Here is an 18267-nt window from a genome sequence, read left to right as displayed (position 1 = left end):
CCTATCCCAATTCTCTAACAGCAATGTAACATTTTCACAATTTGTTCTTCCTTTTTTTTTCCTTTTCATTCCTAAAATCAAGACAGATGTGACAAAAGTAAAGAAAAGGGTTGATTTTGTGGAAATTACCTTTTCTGCTGGAAACTGCTTTGTTAATTTTTGTTGTTGTTGTTGGGCAACAGTAATAATAGCTAAATGTCTTCTTCTGAGGCCATTATGTTTTGTTCATATAATCAATTTCTACATGGATATATTGATTGGTGTTTAACCATTATCAGCAAATTATACTTCAATTTCTGTGAGACTGTTTTTGAAGTACAAATTGGTGTTGGTAGATCACTGGTTTCCAGCACAACATAATGCTAGATTTACAACTTAGTCTCTACATTTAGTAGATAAAAGTGCAGATGCATTTTCCAATAATCTATTCATCACTCCTGATAGGGCCTGTCATGTTGAAGACTTGAAAAAAGGCCACATAAACTCTTGTGGAAAGGCAGCCAATCTGAAAAACAAAAGTGTCATTTTTAATGACAGGTCAGAGTCTAACTGAAGCACTGTTAATTTTTTTCAATTTTTATCTTGCCATTAAAAAGGAACAAGTGCATCTCAAAAAGCAAATGAGGCCACTTGTACCCCACTAAGACCTTGGCTATTAACTGGCTCTTTTGATGATGCGCAGCCTGATTCTGCTGGGAGTTTTGCTGTGGATTTAAATGTTGAATTTAACTGTGGTAGACATGTTTTGGTGCAAAGCATGTATAATAACAATTTGCATTTACATAGCATCTTTTGCTTAAGGATTTTGCAATCTCTAATTAATTAAATCTGTTTCCCCCTGCCCCCAATACCACTGTGGTATAGATAATAAATACAATTTTAAATGGAACAGCCATAGCAGAAAGATTAAGACAACAGGGTTTTGGTGCCTCTGTGCTGGCTCCTGATTGCAGCGTGGCTGGGGCTTGTTCTGCAAACATGTTGAGCAGCTTCAGCTCTTTTTTGCTCCAGTCTGAAATGGTCTGGAAAAACAATAACGGCATTAAACCAACTCCATGCAAGCGGGTGGAAACTATCATCCTGGCTTTACCAGCAGCATCTCACGTTGGTCTTTTAGTCCTGGATACACTCACCCACAGTTCTGCCACTGTCTGCAGCCAGCTGTGGAGGAGCAGTGAAGGTTTCAGATGCTCAGAGATGCCAGGGTGGCTTGCTGTGTTAGTGCTTTAGGACATCAGTGGCCTATTCAATGCACAGTGCTTTTTTGCTGCCAGAGAATTGCTGTAAATGTTCAGATATCTTCAGATTGGAAATAAAAATAGAAATGAAAACACTCCAGATAGTAAAAATGCTTTTTAAACTGCCTTTTTTTTTTTTTTTTTGTCCTACAACAATAGCAAAACATCTGAGGCTGCCTGTACAATACAACAAAATGGTATTTCCAGGTGGGTAGAGTGATGTGTTTTCCTCTATTTGTAGGCATGTTGCGCGAATAAAGTCTAATGGCAATCTGAGTCAGGTTACAGATAACATTTCTATGGCAAAGTAATTGTTTTGATGATGGTACTTGAGGAGGCCTCCAAACTTGTTGCACCATCAAAAATAGGTAGCTTTAGCTGGCCATGTATGAGTTACTTCTCACCTGTTACATTGCTCAGTTTGGAGATTCTGCTTAGTTACATATGGGGTAGTGATTTCTCTGTCTGGCAGTTCTGGAAACCAGTATAGGAAGAGAGAATATTTTTGCTTTAATGGTAGAACAGAGGCATTTCAAGAGCTTTATGCACCAGCGAGTAATTAATGGATAGCATAACAGGAGAACACTTGCTGTTTGCTATCAGCTAATACTGTGCTATTAACATGTAGAAACCAGAACAAACTTTTTTTTTCTTTTTTTTTTTTTTCTTTTTCTTTTCTTCCCAAACTCACAGAAGAAAAGCAGCAAAATATAGAGTACTCAAAATTAGACGAGCACAAGGACTAGCAACCAGTGCTATCTTCAGGTGCCAGACAGTGTAGGTGCTTCCTTAAGTAGCTCTGCTCTAAGGTGCCACCCGTGCCTTGCAGAGCTGGTGTTTCCTGAGGGCGGACAGCTTCAGGCATGTGCATGTCTCTTTGCTGCTGCCCAGTTTGGAGCTGACAAAAGTGACTGCCAGTGACATCAGGTGAGAGGGAGAGAGAATGCATCCAGATGTTTTAATGATGCTGCAGCACAGTTTGGGGGAAGGGGAGCATCTGTTGCAGAGCAGGAAGTAAAATCTTCATTTACTTTCCCTACTGTCTTCTTTAAATAGCTCACATGTAGTTAGCTCCCTTGTTAAATGCTGTGCTCTCTCATGTTATCTCTGAACAGAGATTTTATCGGCATATTTGGGGCTTTTTATTTTTTAATGGACCATTATTTCTTTATAACTATATAAGTGACCTCATCTTTGCTGAGCCTGTATACCACAGTGCAGGAGAGGATATGCAGGCAGGTGCTGTGGCCTCTTGCAGTGAAGATGTATAAAACTGCAGGAGGTGTATCAGGCCTTGAAGAGGTGTGTGAAGTGTGAATGCTACCTCACAGACAGACATGCCCTTGTTCTTTGTATAAGAGTAAGCTTATGCTCAAGTGTAACAGGGTTGAGTATGAACTGCCATGGGTTGGTTGGTGTGATTCACTGATTTTAATGGGAGAAGCTCGTAACATCTTAAAATATAAGTGGTCTTTTCTGTAAAATGGATAAAGTAGCTCTGTAGTTCTCCTTGGGCATGTTATGAAAGATGGCTTTGGTACTGAAGCAGCAGCAGTGAAGTGGTCACATCAGTGCCTTCAAGCATGAGGTAGACTCATCTGAAACTTCAGTTTGGTCTGACAGTGGCGGCTGAGGAGCAGGAGGTAGCCTTGCGAGCACTGGATGGGGACCCCTGTGCTGTGCCCCTGCTGCCCTTCACTGCCTGCACTGAGCTCATCAGTCTGTGTCTCATCCTCCTCAGATTGCTGCTCTTGGAAATTAACCCTTCAGTCTTTCTCCAGAAGAGCCACTCTCCGCAGCACCACTCCCTCCAGCCCTGCCAGCACATGGTGCACACAGGTGCTTTTCGTGCCAGCTGAAATGCACAAGGTGACGTCTTAGCCCCTTGAAGTAATGTGAAGTGAACTCACTGGTGTGTTATGCCACCTGAGGGTTTTTAAACAGTATGGCTACTTCCTCATTCTCCTCTGTAAGGTGTCAGGTACAGACACACATCTAACAGCCTAGTCTGTCCTGTGCTCTCCAAGGTCTGTCCAAGCTGTGCACCACCCTTCATTTCTGATGGCAGCTGTCTCCCTGGAGTTGAGGGATGCCACGGTAGGGATGGCTGTCAGATGTAGGGATGGCTTCTGTACAGATGTACTTCAACACAGCACAGCAAAAGCCTCTGGGGCACCTCCCTGTGTCCGGCAGCCTGAGGCCAGGCATCCTGTCCCCTCTCTCTCTGGGAACAGAGTCAGTCCCTCAGTGCCTGTCTGTACCCTGATGGGCCACTGTTGTCCATGGCTGTGTGCCATGGCGAGGCTGTAGGGGGCAAGCACCCAGCCCAGCCACAGTGAGGGGGATTCCAGGAGTTTCTCCTTGCCAACATGTCTTGGAGGGCTGTCAGGCCAGGTCCCAGCTTGTAGCATCCTCCTTAGCTCTTTCCTTCCCCTGGGCAACCCCTCAGGGTAGCAAGGAGGCCTCGCTGCTTTGTTCAGCATCACGTGGTGGGTGGAGGACATGGCAGCTCAGCCCCTCATCATCAAAAGGGCTTTCCTGAAGGGACTCCTTTCTTTGACCTTTGTAGTTATTCCCGTTCAATCTTTCTTCATGTTTTCTTTTAATTATTTTTCCCTTTCTTCTCTCCCCGTCTTTTTTCCCTAAAAGTCCACCACTCCTCTCAAGTATATTAAGGATGTGAGTGAAATTGATGGCTGGAACGTCTCAAGTCTTTATGATGATGAATGACTTTCACTGCCAAAGCTTTTATTGTCTGTGATTTGGGAAGAAGGGGAACTGATTTATCATGGCTGACTGTCATGCCATTTAATACAGTTATAAATCCTGACCCACTGACTGGCACCATGAACCAGGGACCTCCTCTGGCCAGTCTCCCTTCCTCTTTTGCCTCCCTGCTCCTTCCTCCCACAGCTGCTTGCTCATCTTCCTCAGCTGAAGGGGGAAATTCAGACCTGGGGAGCTCCCACAGTAATGGTGATGGCCCTGAGCACGTTACCCAGACCCGAGTGGGCTGTGAGGTCCCCAGGCTCTGGGGCAATGGGGGATGCCCAAAGGCCCGGCCCAGGGCACCAGAGCAGCCCCCAAGGTTTTGGCACCTGTGCTGGTGAGGCTGGTCTCATCCTGACTGAATGTGGTAGAGAGGGGAACTGGTGATTGTGGCTGGGAAGCAAAGTCCCATCAGCTGCTTTAAACATGCAAAAAGCCCTCAGAAAGATGAGCTGATGCATTTTATTAACTTAATTTTAATGATCCTGGTGTAATCCTCCTGGCAAAGACTGGGCATGTGCAGTTTTCACACAAAATAAACCAGGCAGAAGTAACATGATGCTGCCTCTGCAGCACCACAAAGGAAAGTCCTGAGGCATTGCTGGCTGGTTGGCAGCCCAGAGGGGTACTTACTTTATAGAAACTTTCAGTTCTGTGAATTCCCAAAGCTGATTTTCAGGTCTGTGTACAAACCTGTTTACCTTTCCCTTCTAGGACTAGACAACTTGCTCACAACACTTCTTAGCTGGCCAGGAATATCTATTTGAAAAGCTTTCCCGCAAAACTGCAAATTTCTGGGGAATATTTCATGGTGAAAAAAATTCATTGTCGCAAAAGATTAATTTTGTTGTCCTCCACTCCTTTTTTGGACAGAAAATCACACTTGAATATTTTTGATCAACCAGTACTTTCAGCAGAATATTCAAATTTTTCCTGTGTTTCATGATTGTAGTAATAGTAATTCCATGTGCTTTTATGTCCTTTTGTCTAAAGTCATTGGAGGACACTTTACAAAAAGTAACTCATGCATTTATTTTTTCCTGAACTACCTGGTGCATCAGTTGATCTACACATCTGAATATCTTGTAGGAGATACTATCTATTGACAAGGCAGCTAGGAAAGGGAATGATGTTGGAAGTACAAACTTCATCTGACTTTCAAAGGGCACATGAAAATTGCAGTTGTGTCTTAAAGTGATTTCATCAAGCTGTTTCAGGTTCTTTGAACAAAAAGAAATAAAATACTCCAATTTTGGTAATTAAAATGTTTTGATGGAAATGTTGAGGTATCTGGTTTTCCATATTTTTTCTAAAGCTTCACTTTTTCCATCACACAGAATCCAGATAAAATGTCTGATTTCAGCTTTTCTTCTTATTCCAGGATAAAAATAGCATTATTGAAATATCCAGAATGTCATACTTTGAGTTGTCAGTTTGGACAGTACCTTAATTACGGCACTAAAACTTAGGGTGTAAATATTTTTTCTTTGAGGAGCAGAAAGCTGCTGATAATGTTAGAAGTGAGTGAAAATGTCTCCATCTCAGACAAACTGTAGATGCAGGCAATACATACTGATTCTTGTGAGATGGAATATTTTAGCATGGGTTTCACATCTCTGCAACAGATATGGGTGGACGCTGTTGTACTTTTTCCCTCTGTGTTTACCTAGCAAGATGGATAACTGACTGTCAACATACTCTCCCCTTCATGTTTCTGACTCTGCAGGTGGGCTGTGGAGTCATGTCTGGTGGTGACTGCGCATACAGGGTGCTCTCCTGTACCGAGGGGACTGTTTGCATGGGAGAAGGCTGAAGGTCTTCCCCGGCAGTAGCAGGGCATCTTGCTGTCAGGTACATCTGGCTGTAAAGTGCATGGTGCCTAACTGAAAATGCCCTGGCCTTGAGGAGCCCTGGCGATGTGGTGAGCTGGCACCCAGTCAGTTGTTGGGATCGATGTCAGTGAACAGTGTTGACGGTCCAGTTTGGAGCTGGCAAGATCTGTGCCAGAGCAGTTTTGTACAGTTCCTGGGGGCTGCTCTCTGACTCCTTTGTCCTGCTCTCATTGCTCCCAAATACCCCAGGGTACGGGTGGCTTTCTGGGCTGCAAACACGCTTTGCTGGCTCATGGTGAGGTTTGTGTCCACCAATACTCCCAAGCCCTTCTCAGGGCTGCTGTCTATCTACTCATCACCCAGTCTGTAGTTGTCCTTGGGATTACCACAGCCCAGATGCAGGACCTTGCACGTGGCCTTGTTGAACCTCATGAGGTTCTCACAGGCCCACCTCTCAGGCCTGTCCTGGTCCCTCTGTATGTCACTGCTGTCATTTGCAAGGCGACTGGAAAATCTTTTGCCTGGTCAGGTCCTTCCTGGCTGCTGCCAAAGTGCTCTTCTGTGCCTAGCTGGGAGGCAAAGAGACCCTTCCTTGCCAGTGCCACCTGGCCCTGGCAGGTCATGGTTCAGACCCACGGCTCTCTGTTCCCAAAGCAAAGCTGACTGTGGTGCCACAAGCCTTGGCTAGCTGCCTGGGCTTGCTGGGCTGCTGGCACCCATATGGCTGCTGAACAGTGGTGCTATCCCTTGCACCACCTCCAGATGAGGAGGGCAAAAGTCAGCATGAAAGTCTTAGCTGGCTGATGCACTGGGGTTGCTTTGCAGTCCTGTACCAATGCAAGAAGCTGGACCTCATCCTTCAGTCAGGACAAGCTCCCTTTGAACTTCAGAGTGGATATCTTGTGCAGTGAGGAAGCCCACCCTGAGGTCTTGTTCTGGTTTCCCTGTCTCCATCAGTTTTGCCTTCCTCCCACTTGTGGCTTCCTGCCTGTCCTGGCTTGCCAGGCTGTGGCACAGCCCCACCACATGGAGCCACATCTCCTTGGCCAGCCATGCAGGTGGTGCCTCCTGTGCCTGGGCTTTGCTGTCCTGGGTCACCTGCAGCAGCTCAGGGCAGGGAATTGGGGATCAAAGGGCTCCCAACATTGCCTCTCACTGTTGTGGCAGTGGGGATGGTCCTTTCCAGATGGCCTTTTGCACAGGTGGTCAGCAAGCTAATGTCACAACTTGGTGTCCCCGGGGTGCTCCCCAGCCCAGGTCCTGTGTTACCACTATCTTCCGATGCTCCTCAGAAAGTAGCCAGGACCTTGCTGTAACCCATAACCTTGCTCCTCGAGAGCTCAGACAGTGGCAGGAAAAGCGCTGGAGGTGGCTGATGGTTGTGCTGGTTGGTATGGGCAGGGGTACACATGTGTACTGCCTATTGACAGCAGGTGTCTTTTGACCATAATAAAGATCTGCAAAGTTTGGAAAATGAAATCCTAAGGAATTATGGACTCATTTGGGAGCAGCCCCTCTGTCTTCAGTGCTGCTCCTCATATGAATAAAGGCTTTCGATCTGAGGAGTGAAGCGCAGAAAACAAGGTATGAAGGACAACCCAGTGTCTTCAGGGCTCTCATTGAGATGTGTGTTCTTTCTGTTAACTGCTAAGTATTTGCTAAACAGGTGTGAAGCCACAGTGTGCTGTTGAGAATGTGCTTGGTTTTTCATTCCTTGAAAAATGCCATGCTGGAGGCCAGTGTGGTGGGCAGCTGAGCTGCACCACAACTGGTCTCTCACTCTCCTCAGAGGGACAGGGGGAGGAAGTACAATGAAGGACTCAAGGGTTGAGGTAAGGACAATGTTTTCAATAGCTAGCTCTGCGCTTGTTGGCAGGAATGGGGATCCCTTAGACCACAAAATTTACAAGCTGCCGACCCTCTCATGGTTGTCTTCCAGCTTTCCAGCAGTAAAGTGATTACTATAGAGGCAGTCTCACAGAGCCTGCTGTGCTGCTCTTATTAAAAGTATTGCTGTGCTGCAGAAAGGAAACAACAATAAAGGGAATGTGTAGCTTCTGCATGCATTAAGATCACTGATCAAACCACATGAGATCCCATTTCAGACATAATGTGCATTGGAGGGCAAAATTAGATTGAGAAGTAAATGGAGCCTAAAATTTCCATAGCTTTATTCGTCAGAAAGCTGTTTCATTGCGTGGTTTAATTCTCCTAGTTCTTTCATTCATTGCATGTAGCATGCTGGCTGGAGTACATTTTAGAAATAATGGGATGAAAGAAAAACCATCTTTAATTTGGCTGTGGCTGTGAGGTGTGTAAGGGTCGTTCAGACCTGGGATGGAAGGGGGTATGAAATGCTGAAGAACTTACACAACAGTAGAAAAATAGCCATGCTGACACTTCCTGTGCTTTAGCAGGAGGAGGCATTTTTTTTTAGGATTTTTGTTTGTTTCTTTTGGGTTTGGTTTCTCTTGCATTTACTGAATTTCTGAACTGTGTGAAGTTGGTTTTATTATTTCTCTTTTAAGTTTCATTTCAGTGCTGCTTGTAAAGCACACTGCACAATAAGCTACACTTCAAAAAAAAAAAATCCTAGGCTTTAAGATCTGCAATGGTGGCAAGTCCCCTGCCCCCCTTGTTTTTTGATTTGTTTTGTTTTGGTGAGATTTCTCTCCCCTTTTAACATGTCGATTTGACAGGAGGAGACTAACTGGTCTCTTAAATAAGTAGACACGTTTCTTTTTTGCCTTTGAAGGTAACACTTGATGTCATTTCCAAACTAACACAGATGGCCGAGCAGAGCACTTGATGTACAGTGAGTCCCTTTTGAAATAGTGAAAACTGTAGGTCTATATAACTGGCAGCAGTGATATGACCAGAGCTGCAATGGAAGCATGTTCATGTGTCTGTCCCATGTATAGATTTATGCATGCACACATGCTTCCAGACTGTATTTCCCTTGTCAGACTTCTTTACAAAGCTGTGAAAGCTAATGTGGCTTGCCTCACACTGCTTCATGAATTCCTACATGTTAATTGTTTGCAAAGTTTTTTTATTATATTGCATTACAAAACATGGAAATGCAAAAAGGGATCTGTGCCTGTTCCAGAATCTTTCCAGGGAAGTCTCTGTCCTTTTTTTTTGCTGTCATGACACAAATTCTTGTTTATCTCCTTAAAAAGAAGGTGTGGTTCATCCCTTGAAGTTGTTCGAATGTTTCCGTCAATTTTAGTGTCAGATATGCTGAGTGCCTGGCATGATGTTCTTTGCTTTGAGATATATATATATATTTTTTTTTCAACATGCTAAGGAGTTTGCTTAGGAAACTTAGTTGAAGGAATCAGCAAACTCTGCTCTGGTGCCACTAGCCTTATGAAATCAGTGTCCCATGTGTGTCCCCAGAGAAAAGCAGAGGCTCTGCTGTGCCCAGGCACAGGTCTTTGTGCGGTGGTTACTGTCCTGGGTTATTTTCAGGTCTTCAGGGAGGTCACCCCATCTCTGGCTGAGCACACGCAGGGTCCAGCCTTGCTTGGCTGTGACCCTTCTCTGTGGGCCCCTTTGCCCTTGTTGTAGCCAGGTGTGCTGAGCCTTACTCACAAGTGATTGGACTCAGAGGAATGGATTTTCTTGTCCTGTGAAAATATTCACAACTCTGACTTTATCAGGTCTATTGTCAAATAAAAACTTTAGATCTGAGAAAAGTTTAATAACTGAAAGTAGTAAGTAAGATAAAAGCAGTCCAGAGCAGTCAGCACCTCTTGCTTTTATCTGATCCAATTTTTCTATCTGTCTCAGTACCTTATATTTTACATACCAAAGTCACTCCAATCCTGAAAATGGCATTTCATTTTATATGTATATTCCCAGAAACCTGTGGATCTAAAATACCCAGAGCACTGGACTTTCTGCTCACATGAAGTCCAAGCTTCTGTGATGCAGGCTATTTTCTGGGGGTTTCTGACTGTTTATGAAAAGGGTTAATTAAAAAAGGTTTTGTCTGGCTCCAGTATAAAGGCAAACCAAAATGATGGCTGTTCTCTTCCACTTCCTCCTCGCTGTGAACTGGAGAATGGCCAGCACCTGCCTGCAGCACTGGCATGCCCTGGCTGTGCGTTGGGCATACCAAAATGTGCATGTGTCCATAATTCTCATTTTCCCCATCTTTTTTCTTCCTCAAATGCATCCTAATGAGCCAAGCATTGCTAAACCCACTAAACCCACAGAAGGGGCACAAGCTCATAGTTCTGAATGGTGGAAGCACTGTTTAAAGCATGCTGTCCCCTCCAGCAAGGGGCAGTGACAAGAAGCCAGTGGTGCTGGCGGGCAAGGCAAGACCCCTGCACTAGCACCCAGCTCTGTGCAGTGGCCAGCTCCTTTGGAGCGACAGTGTTCTTCGGCAGCAGAGAGGTATGGACAAGCATCAAGCAAACAGGAATTGTGCAGTGAAGAGAGTCTGTGCTCTGCAGAGTCTTCACTTTCAGGGAGTCAATGCCAGGTTAAATGGCAATGATAAGTTGTTGTACATGGCTAATCGTTGGCCACCTGTGATTTTAGGTGCCATGGCTGTGGAGTCTTGCAGAGACATTGTCTGCCTCAGGGAATCCTTTTCTCATCTCCACACAGATGTCCCCTCCAATACCGTGTGTGTGTGTCTGTGTGCCCACGCACACATCTATAGACTTCTAATCCTGCACGGACGTGTTATGTGAGGGGAAAGAGAGCCAGGTAGACTCTAGTTCGAGATGGATGACAGGGTGCAGCTTAGTGGTCATCCTTGCCTCAGGTCTGCAGACAAAGCTTTCTGATGCTAACAGCTCTAAAAAGTACTTAATAAGCTGGGCTGTCAGGTTGTTCCTGGGGCAGAGCAGCTCAGTGACTAGGCTAGAAGAAAAAAAAGGACAGGAGTTTTATGCAAAAGCAGGCAAGAGAAATTGTTCAAAAAGACATTTTGCATCTCCAAAATTGTTGCTTAGAAATTGCAGAGAAAAAAAAAAAAAAGATTGGAGGTTTCTTCTGTACTTCTCCACTGTATTTTCTCTGTACAAGGAAGTGTTGATCTTCCTTCCTTTTTCTTTTCCCTGCCCTGCCTCTTTTTAAAAAGTGTAGTAGTGTCAATGGGAAGAGCAAGAGATACACCTGCTATGAAGGGCAGCTCTGGGCTCCTTTAGACATCTGTGGCTGCTTTGCAGGTGAGAAGAAAAATAAACCTACAACTGCAACCCCCATTTCAGTGCAGTGCGCTTAATTTGAATTTTATGGCCTTGATAGCAGATTACAGTGATGCTGTCACAAACCCTTGCATCCACAGTCACGGTGGACACTGTGCATTTCAATACCTCCTCCGCTAATCTTTCCCCCACTGCTCCCAATCCCTGGCTGCTAATTTCACGCAGGCACTTAAACATGATGGATAATTGTGTTCTGCTTATCAATGTTTAATTTAAGGGCTGTTCCATCTGACCTGGATGCCCTCTGCAAGAGCTATGCCTCATTATTGATTTCATGGTCACACCTGTGACATTACCTGCTTTGTAGGAAGTAGACTTTGACATTCCTGTGAGGTTTTGGCAGCCAGAGCTAATTGTCAGAAGAATAATCGAGTCAGCAAAATCATTACAGGTGATCTGTGTGTTACCACTGTTTTATCTGCCTCTAATTAGGTGTAGGAGAGGTAACTCATAGCAGTAAGCATGCTGCAATTGGTTTGATGTCCACAAATAGAGCTAGATGAGCACAGGGGGGAAGTTATTCATTTACAGCTGCACTTCAGTTTGTCTGGGTCCTGTGCTGGTGGCCTGTCCTTTCCTGGGGTAACCAAGGAAGATGTGACCACATCCAGACCACAGACATCATCCGGAAGCAAAGCCTTGACTGCATTCATGCTGGACAGTGTGGCTGGAGCAAAGTCTGTGAGGTGCTCGTGGGGGCTCTGGACTGAGCGAGCCTGGCAGGGCAGAGGGGTCGGTCGCAAGGCAGGGGATGGGACAGGGGATGGGGAGCAAAGCCCAAGGGCTGGTGCTGCCTGACACCCCCAGCTCCAGCCCCCTCCAGATTTTGGGAGTCAGCTGTAAAGGTGACAGGTGCACCAAACAAATCCTTAAAATTCACTCGGGACAGCTGAGTTTTATAAATTCACTGTACCTGCAGGGAAGGACAGAAGAGGATTAATTCCTGCCTCCTGTGTTGTGGCTGTGGGCAGACTGGGAGATGGTCACAGTGGAGGTTTTGTGTCATTGTCATGCCGAGTGCTGTTTTTTATGGCATGTGGTAAAGCTGGGTAATTTTTTCAGGAGAAGCTCATCTCTAGTTGGGGTGCTTCTCTACCCCAGGTGGACTGTCCGTGTGACACGAGTCTCCAGCGGGGGGAGCAGGAGCTGAGGGTGGGACTTGATGGTCTTTAAGGGTCCCTTCCAACAGAAACCATTCTGCTTCTGTCATTCCACGATGCCTAGAGGTCCTTTTCCTGCTGAGAGGGTTGTGAGGTTGATCAAAATGCTTTCCTCCTGATAACGATTAGAACAACAGGGGCAGTATTATCAAAGTCATCACTTGGCCAAGGAAGAGCTTTTCATAGGGGGAACCAGATTTTTCAAAGAGAAGTCTCTTTTGTAGCAAGTTTGGCTGCTTCAGTCTTTGTCCTGTGACCTGTCTGCATGGGGCCCTGGGGAACTTCTTGATTCCATGGTGGAGCACCCCCAGCATGGGGCATGACGTGGGGTGCACATGGCCTTGGGTGGCTATTTCAGACCAGCCAGTGACTTTGTGAACACACCTGTGGCAAGAGCAAACACACACGGGGCATTCACAAACCGTGCAGCTGTTTTTTATAGTACTAGTGTCTATTATAGACTAATATAGACTATTCTGTGTCTGAACCTTTGTCTCTGGAGAGGTGAGATTATCCTGTTAACACAATGCACTGCCTAGTCCTTGCCCAAGTTCCTGAGCTGATGGCAATTTCAGGTCTGCTGTAGGCATGAAACAGCGAGTGGAAGCTACTACGCATGGCTAGCATTGCTTCAGTACAGCCCACAGGCACCTCAAAGAGGAAAATGCCCTCTATTGCAGAGGAGCTATTCTGAGGCATTGGCAAAACAGCTTCTGAACTACCCTCCCCACCACCTGAACCCCCTGCATTTTCTAATGTATCCTGTGCAGTAATTAATTACCTCTCCAGTGGATTCATTTCTTTCATACTGTTACTGGCAATCAGTTAGATAAAGGGAAAAAAAACATGTTGGTGCCCTGTGGTATTGAAAGTGAAGGGTTTTCACACTGTCAGGGTAATGAATTCTGCAAGGGTTTGAAGCACCTGAGCTTGAGGAAGTCCTCGTGTCATGTGTCTGGGAGTGACAACCCCCAGTGGTTAATTACTGCCATGGATGAGAGTTGAGCTGATAGCAAAATGAGATAATTTCATTAGTAGTTAAGTGTGAAGTTAATTGGACTCACGTTTACACACATTATTATACAAAGACACACTTGGAAATGCTCTTCACTGTTTTTTTTTTTTTTCTAAAAAAAAAAAGATGAGTAAAATGAAGAATGCTTCTGAACCGTTCCCTTATTTTTTTCTCACTGTGGTTTGGAGACAAGAGGCCTTTCCTGCTGCATGTTGCCGGACTCTAGTATTGTGTGCAGGAGCAGAACATTTGCCAATGTCTGAGTGCTGCTTACCATGCGTGCTTGGAGGGGGTGTTGCTTAGCTCTCCTGCTGCTGGTTGCAAAATAATTTCTTTTATGGAAGAAAATTACTTATTTGCACTTTTTCTGAGGAATGATAATTTGCTCTCAGTGCAAGCAAGCTGTCAGCTGCTGGTGAATGGAAGGACGGACATTCATTGCATATCTTCTGTGTACAGAGCCAAGCACTTTGACACGTAGCTGCGGCCTCTGGTCCCACAGTGCCAGTTGATATTATTATTATTAAGCATCATTATATTCTAGTTTCTGGAGTAATGCAGAATGAATTCCATCAGGAATATGCCTCAAACTCAAAATGATGAGCAACTTTTCATCCCTGTAGCAAGCTCAAGATGGTCACATACATACATACTTGTCTGTAAAAGAGGCACTTGCTCCACTGCCAGCCAGGGTGCGTGCACCCACCCCACCTCATGGCATACCATTGCTGCACAGCTTCGTGGCCCTCAGCCCCTCTCCAGATGGGTGTACGTTCATTTCTTGGTGGAAAGTCACAAGGCAATGCTGGTAAGCATGTGCTGCAGCCTGCCTGCTGGAGTTTAGGCTGGTGTGCCCCTTGTTGTAAAGCACCTTGGTGGGAAAAGCATTTCAAATGTCACGTTGCTTAGAATGCTGCAGGGCTGCTAATCCTTCAGACTCAATCAAGAAATGGTTAACTCTTTCCCCCTTGGAGAGATGGAAAAGACAAGGCTTGGAGACAGAAAGTGGCTTGTCCGTAGCAGTACTGAAAACTGAAAATGGGCTCCTCACCCTCATCTCCGGGATGAAGGCTTCCTGAGTCGTCCTAATCTCAGGTTTCCTCTACTCTGCAGTTTTGTGTTTCCAAGAGGGCTCATTTGACTGTATGGTGCTGTGGCAAGGGTTGTTGAGTGCAGATAGTCCTGTATTCATATTTGTTGTCCATACATCACTTCTAGGGTTGCTATTGTTTTAAACCTATGCCCATAAACCTACTTCAAGTCAGTCTCTGGTTTAATTGCAGTCCTAGTGGATGGTGACACTTTGCTGTTGGGCTTGCAGACATAGGATATTGTATGACAGTGGTATACTGTGTGCCGCCAGTGGCATGCCACACTCGTGCAAAATCATCCCATCTCCTCAGCATCATGCCTAGATGCTGTATGCTCCCCTGAGCTTCCAGAATATGTTGACTCAAAATGAAGATTCAAAGTCCTTCTAGGCTTTGCAGCCTGGACCTGGGGTATCCAAAGTGCTGCTGGAAGTCAAGGAATAATGTGTTACTCCTCTGGGGTGGTGCAAAGTGCCTGTGAAAAGGTAAGGATCATATGTGGATGAGACAGAACTTCCTTGGGACCTGGCCATGTTGAGGGAAAGGACATACTTCCCACCCTAGTAATGATGTTGCCAGCCTCACCACTTCCCACTCAAAGAACATATCTGAATCATGCCTTCATGGGAGGGCTGAATGAGCAAGCCCCTGGAGTAGGACAGGTCAGACGCATGCTGGTGATGCACATCTTAAAGGTACTCCCTAGTGATTTGGGTAAGCTCAGTGAGGACACCTGAAGGATATGTCAGGGTCTCCTGCGGACTGAAGTGGCATGAAAGGCAGTGAGCCAGGGCCCCTGGATGTGGCACGCTCTCTTGAATATTCATCCTCAAAGGTAACATGGATAGAGTCATTTCATGGCCCTCAGGACTATCTCCTTTGCCAGGAAGGTCAGAAACAGTTAGTTATCTGCAAAACGTGAACAGGTATTTGTCAGCTAATCGATTATCTAGTTCAGGTGCCCATCCTGTTTGCAGTAGGAAGAAGTGAGCTGTGTGTGCTCCCTCTGTCTCTGACAGTGACATACTGTCAGCCCCACGTGCCGTGACACGAGGTTATCTCCCCACCCCCAGCGAGCGTGGTGAGCTGCAGGAACTGCTGGTGCTTTAAGTGCCAGTATTATAAACTCTGCAGGCTTCTACAGTCTGTTTTACATCCCTTTGTTAAGGGATTTCCTGAGATAGTGGAGATGGAGCCTAAGCATATGGAGTCCATTGTTTTGCTCTTTTCTTTCATTCTCACTCTCAATTTTAGGGAAAAATCAGTGCTGGTATCACCAGCCAGTGGAGTGCGAGTGGTTGCTTGCTGGATAACAGGCTGCCATTCCGTAGTTCTGCCTTTTATTTTTTTACATAAATCTGGCATAAAATTTGCAACACACGGTCACATGAGGATTACAGGTAATTATTTCCTCGATAAACTTTTTCCTTGATAAACTTTTAATTGAGCTGTGGGCCAGCTGTGACTGCAGGGGTGGGAGACCCATCGTCATGCCTGGCATGCTGACGGCAGGCCAGCAGATACCCCTGCAGGTATGGGTAGCAATGGGGCTGCCAGCCTCTCCATGGGCAAACTCGGCAACGTATTTGGGCACCTGAAGCCTTAGATAGTGACCTCCCTGTGCTGGCAGCAATTGTTGTTGGAAAATCCTGATAGGCTCTGCTATAGCTGAGCTCCTCTTAAGGCTGGGGGTGGCAGCTGAGCTGCTCTGTCCTGCAGGATGTAAAGGCAGGAGGGAGGAAGCTCTGCCTCCAGGCCATCCTTGTCCTGCCTGCAAATTTAGCCATCTAATAACCTTTAGAAGAGACTAGGCCAAAGGAACTCAGGAATAAGTGTGTGCTGAAGTCTCTGTGGCCCACTACTAAAATGCAGATGTGCTTTACTCTTGTACAGTATGGACATCCTAGTATGGATGCTGCTTCTTGCCCTCATTTTGTACTAGGGTTGTTGAAGTTTCTCTGAAACTAATTATTTGAGCAGAATTGAAGCTTGCCTGTATTTGGGGAAAATCTCATGGAGGACAATGATGCTCTGTTCTCTTTTTTTTGGGTAAGCATATCAGATGAATCAAGAGGACAAGACAGGGTTGCAGCACTTGCAGCTGTTCCCTTGGTCCTTGCCAGCTTTTCCTTGCAGAAAATGAACACTGGGTCAGTGTGTGAGATGAGAAGGGAACCTCACCTTTGGATATGTGCTGCCAGAGAAATGGATACTTTTGGAAAACGAGTCTTCTGCTTTTTGTGGTGATAGAAAGGGGAGAGGAAGGGAAGAGCAGTGGTAGCCCTACTGGGACCCATGTTGGTGGGGTGGCAAGCAGGGGAGATCACTGTTAACCTCGCACTGCCTGCGAGTAGAGGGGGTGAAGTTGCCGTCCTTTGACCACATTTATGGAGACCTTAGATACTTTCACATTCCCCATACTGCAGAGATAACATAATGTTTAATTTTTACCTGTGTTTTCAATCTCTACAAGCTCTAAATATGTTTTAAAAATGACTATTGTAAAATTAAATGCCTATGCTAAACAATTTGAACATGAAAATATGTACACTTATTTTTTTCAGGGATGTTAAAATCGAGAAACAACTTGTATTTCTCATCGATCTGAGATAACCATGTTTTAACGAAGGAACTGTCAGTCGGTGATTTTTGCTGAGCAGGCTGTTTTGAGCCTTCTTTGTGCTAATAGCATCTCTGATCTTGCTGGTTGTCACCTGTGTGGTCCCTTCCATGCACGAGTTTGAGGTGTGGGAGCACCGAGGTGACACGTGAGCCATGCAGGCAGGGGGAGAATGGATCCCCTGTCCTTCACCTGACTGGAGAGGAAGCTCAAAGCTGATGCACACCAGTACAGGACAGCAACTCCAGACCCTTCCATGGTGTCTCAGGGTAGATGCTACCATGTGTATGACCATTCTTTGAAGGCAGTTGTCCTGGAATGAGTGATACAACCAAGGATGCCCTCAGCTTTGAGGAGGTGAACTTGAGGATTCCCTTTAGGATGAGAGGCTGGCTGTGCTGAATCCTTCCTGGGGTGATTCATGGGAACATCTCTTTCGCCTTGTGGGCTCCTGAACTAATTTTGGCACAACAAACTACAGCAAATTTCCTTGAAATCTCACTGCATCAGCTTCAGCCTGTGGAGCAGGATATCCTGGCACCTGCACCGTGGGAGGCAGGGTCTGGACAGGGTCTGGACATTGCTTGTGTAGTGTCTGTGGTGCGGAATCCAGTGTGTACCTCTTGTCTTAGCTCAGCAGGCAGCTGAATGTCCTAGGTTGGTGTTCAGAGCTGTGTCTGGAGCTGTGCTTGAAGTGAGGGCACCTCAGCACAGTGATCGAGGGGCAGAATGGGCTGGGGACATCCCACTGCCTTTCTGTGGTGTGATTTCTGTGGAAGACCTGAGGAGATTTGAATAAGAAGGCACGTTTCTGTAGTCTAAGTAAAGAGTGCCCTGTCAGGCTGTGTATGTGAATCTGACTCCCCTTTTTCTGGAGCAACAGCCAGTTTTTTTTTGAACTGGCTTTAGGCCTCAATGTGTGTGTGTTTTTTTTTTTGTTTTGTTTTGTTTTGTTTTGTTTTGTTTTTCTTTCTTAAACTGCCTTAATAAGAGATGCAAATAATATCCTGCTTTGTATTTAGGTCTCTGCAAGCCATCAGACCATGTGGTGTGATTTCCTAGAGAGTTTTCTGGGAAAGTGTCATTAAAATCAGTGTTATTTCACATTTTGCTGTTTCTGATTTTACAAACCTGAACTTTGGATAAACTTGGGAATAAAGGGAGAGCAGCTGCAGTTGAAACTGGTGCCTTTTGCTCCCTGCAGTGTTCATCTCTTCCCCTTTCCATCTCTCTTTTTGTCAGAGTGTTATGGCAGCTTACAGAGGAAGGGAAATTGTGTCTTCTCCCTCCGCCAGGCTAAAAATCCCACTCTGG

The 18267-nt window shown here is 45.6% G+C and overlaps 1 protein-coding gene across 5 annotated transcripts in view; it reads left to right on the top strand.

Annotated features, from left to right (window-relative positions):
- The window catches only part of PAX5 (paired box 5), a 137363-nt gene that overhangs the window by 84714 nt on the left and 34382 nt on the right, over positions 1-18267 (top strand). The gene's annotated exons all lie outside the window — the stretch shown is intronic.

The sequence above is a fragment of the Aythya fuligula genome, chromosome Z (genome assembly GCF_009819795.1).
Source record: "Aythya fuligula isolate bAytFul2 chromosome Z, bAytFul2.pri, whole genome shotgun sequence".
Classification (NCBI taxonomy): domain Eukaryota; kingdom Metazoa; phylum Chordata; class Aves; order Anseriformes; family Anatidae; genus Aythya; species Aythya fuligula.
The sequence above is the reverse complement of the archived record's forward strand: the minus strand, read 5'-3'. Positions and strand labels throughout refer to the sequence as shown.